The sequence below is a fragment of the Mastomys coucha genome, chromosome X (genome assembly GCF_008632895.1).
Source record: "Mastomys coucha isolate ucsf_1 chromosome X, UCSF_Mcou_1, whole genome shotgun sequence".
Taxonomy (NCBI): Eukaryota; Metazoa; Chordata; class Mammalia; order Rodentia; family Muridae; genus Mastomys; species Mastomys coucha.
The window spans coordinates 92674682-92678336 of record NC_045030.1 but is presented as its reverse complement, the minus strand read 5'-3'; the positions used below and the strand labels follow the sequence as shown (position 1 = coordinate 92678336).

Here is a 3655-nt window from a genome sequence, read left to right as displayed (position 1 = left end):
TTTTATTTCTAGTCCTGGATAGCAATATAGAGAACTGAAATGAGGGCAGAAGAGGGCCATATTTCAAATTATACAGGTTTGCAGTCTCTTGTCCTCTTTCCCTACCATGAATTTTTTCAACCAGACCAGACAAAAGTGACTGGATGAAGCATATTAGTACTCCATATCTGCAATCTCAGTGATTATTGTCTTTAATTTGAGAGTTGGCCACAAATTCTGTAGAAAGAAAGTGGCTGATCACCTACAAACAATGAGGATGAAAAGCTTAACGAGATTTAAGTATAAGGGTATACATATGTAATGTCAGAACTCATGAAGTACAGGCAGGCTCATTGTCAGTTTATGTCCATGAAAGGCTACAATCAAAGTACTGCCTCAGAACAAATCCACTCGAAAAAGCTAATTTCTGATGATATTGGAACAGTCAAGTGTGGTTGTATACCTGTAATCCCAGCAATCCAGAGTATTGAGAGTTCAAGGTCAACCATATAAAACCAGAAAGTTACAGTACAGCTTGAGCACATAGTGATTCAAGGGAGTGGAGTGGTAGAGAGGGAAAAGATGAGGGAAAAGGGGGAGTAGGGGAAGAGAGGAGAGGAGAATGGAAAGGGATAAAAGGAGGTAGATGGGGAGAAGAGAAGATGGAAGGGATCAGAGATTTGAGGAAGGGTGAGGGGGATAGTAAAATGGAAGGGAGAAGTAGGTGGAAGAGGGAGGGAGAGAGAAAGAAATGCTGATAGGTGGAGAAGGAAGAGGGGAGCCAAAACAGGGAGAGAGGTAGATGGGGTACTGGAGGTGAGTGGAGGAGAGGAGCAAAGCAGAGGAAAAGAAAACTAAAAAGATGTAGAGCAGGGAGGAGAGGCAAGGCAAAACAAGGGGTGAGCTGAATAAGGAGGGGAGAGGGGGACGGGAGTGAGGAGAGAGGGAGAGGAGATTAGACTAAAGGAGGGGACAGAAGTAGGTAGGGAAGGGATGGGATTTTAGGGGAGGAGAGGGGAGGAGAGAGGATAAAAGGGGTGGGAGTGGACATAGGTTGAGCTGGGTAAGGAAAGAAGGAGAATCTAGTCTTAAGGAACAGGAGGCAGGTAGGGATTAATGAAGGAGAGAGAAGGGAGGGGACAGGAGGACTGGACTACAGAAGACTAAAGATTAGAGCCTAGAGGGGAGGGAAGAGGAGCAGGGAGAGAGTAGGAGTGCTGATGGGAGGAGAGGGGAGGGGAGAAGATAATTGAAAACTAAGAGCAGTGAAGGGGAGGCAAAGCAAGTGGAGGAGGGACAGGGACCAATAAAGATAAGCAAGAATGAGCTAGGAAAGACACGTAAGACCAGGGAACCTCCTACTCCAGAAAAAAAGATAAGAGATAGAGCAGGAGATCTATTTAGAAGACCACAGGAAAACAGTGGGAGGGACCGGAAGTTGAAGATTACTTTACTAGCAAGAGAGGCTTGGAATACAGTCTGAAGAGAACAATTCTAGGTATTGTTGGGTGTTTGGGTAGGGTAACCTGCTTTAAAATGGTCACAACCTCAAGTTTTCCAAACGTCCTTGTCCCTCCTGTGAGTCCTTTACTCCGAAAAGGCGCTTATAGGTGTTGGGCCTGTGGAACTTGTACCCAGAGCCCTTCTACTTTCCTTTTTCCCTTATGGGATGAGGTCCTGGTGGGAAACCCTTAGACTTAGACAGCAGACATTTGAACACCAGGCTTAAAAGCTAGAGAGAAGCCAGTTTTGAAAATTACATGTTCTGGTGGTGGGGATGGGGTGGATATACACAGAACTTTGATGCCCTGTGGGGTGGCCAAATAGCTCCACCAGAACTTATCTCCACCCCTGTATGGTGGCCTTAGTGGGTCTACCTACACAACTCCCCCCATCCCCCCACCAATCTGACTGCCTAATTGGATGTGTATGCAGACAGGTATCTTCTCCTGTATGGTAGCCTTGATGGGTCTATCTGCACAGGCCACCACCACAATCAAGAAGATTAATTGGGTTTGTTAGAAAACAAATCTCCACACCTGGATGGTGGCCTTAGTGGGTCTATTTCTAGAGGCCTCACCCTATCTACAGTCTTAACTCAGTAGTATGGGCATAAGTCTCTGCCCCTGAATGGTGAACTTAGTTGGTCTAGTTGCATAAGCCTCCACCACCCCTATAGTTTTGGCGACCTAGTGAGTTTTATAGACCAAAAATCCCAGCCCCTGGATGGTGGCCTTAGTGGGTCTGTTTCTACAGGCCCTGCCACTTTCAGGAAGCCGAAATATGATAGATGGGCAAAGTCTCGACCCCTGTGCGGGGGCCTTAGTGGGCCTATCCACAGAGGCCTTGCCCACAAGCTCCTGAACTGGTCTAATGGCATCTGTACAAGCATAGGTCCCCACCCTTACATGGTTGCTGTTGTGCATCTGTATATACAGGACTCTGCTGCTTTCGAGGGGCCTAAGGTTTGTGAGAGCAAAAGGCTCCACCCCTGAATGATGGCCATAGTGAATGTCTCTACAGTCCCTGTCTCTTTCAAGAAGCCTAAACTATGTTGTATGACAAAGTCTCCGCCCCTGTACAATAGACTTAGTGTGTCTATCCAAAGAGGCCTTTCCCAGCATCTTTTGAACTGGACATATAGGGTCTGTACAGGCATTGGGTCCCACCCCTTACATGGTGGCTTTGGTGTCTCTATACTGACAGGACTCTGCCCCTTTCTAGGGGCCTGATTGGGTTTGTGAGAGCACCTGGCTCCACTCATGGATAGTGGCCTTAGTTGATCCATTTCTATAGGTATCTCCGCTTTCCGGAACCCTAACTATGATGTGTGGGCAAAGCCCCCGTCCATGGACGATGGCCTTACTGGGTCGGTCAGAACTGGATTTATAATGTCTGTACAGGCATAGGCCACACCCCTTATATGGTGGCTTTTGTGAGTCTATATTGACTGGACTCTGCCCCTTTCCAAGGGTCTAATGGGGTTTGTCAGAGCATCCGGCTCCGCCCCTGTACAATGGCTTCATTGGGTCGGTCTCTGTAGGCCCCGCCCCTGTCTCTGTAGGCCCCGCCCCTGTCAGGAAGCCTAACTATGTTTAAATGAGCAAAAGTCTCCGCCCTTGTACAGTAGCCTCATTGGGTACCTCTCTGTAGGCCCCGCCCCTGTCTCTGTAGGCCCTGCTCCTGTCGGGAAGCCTAACTATGTTTAAATGAGCAAAAGTCTCCGCCCCTGTACAATAGCCTCATTGGGTACCTCTCTGTAGGCCCCGCCCCTGTCTCTGTAGGCCCCGCCCCTGTCGGGAAGCCTAACTATGTTTAAATGAGCAAAAGTCTCTGCCCCTGTACAATAGCCTCATTGGTTCTGTCCACAGAGGCCTCTCCCACCAGCTCTGGAAGTGGTCTAATCCTGTCTGTACAGGCATAGTTCCGGACCCTTAAACTCTGGCTTTGGTGAGTCTATATAACCCGACTCTGCCCCTTTTGAGTTAGCAAATACTGTTTGTGAGAGCACCTGGCTCCACCCATGGATTGTGGCCTTAGTTGATCCATTTCTATAGGTACTTCCGCTTTCCGGAACCCTAACTATGATGTGTGGGCAAAGCCCCCATCATGGACGATGGCCTTACTGGGTCTGTCAGAACTGGATTTATAATGTCTGTACAGGCATAGGCCACAC

The 3655-nt window shown here is 48.3% G+C and overlaps 1 protein-coding gene across 1 annotated transcript in view; it reads left to right on the top strand.

Moving 5' to 3' along the window:
- Window positions 1–3337: 3337 nt before the first annotated feature.
- Window positions 3338–3655, top strand: part of LOC116093594 (melanoma-associated antigen B4-like) — a 6047-nt gene continuing 5729 nt past the window's right edge. Inside the window, exon 1 of the mRNA XM_031375134.1 lies at window positions 3338–3429. The gene's annotated coding sequence lies outside the window, so the exon portion shown is untranslated. The remainder of the gene's footprint in view (window positions 3430–3655) is intronic.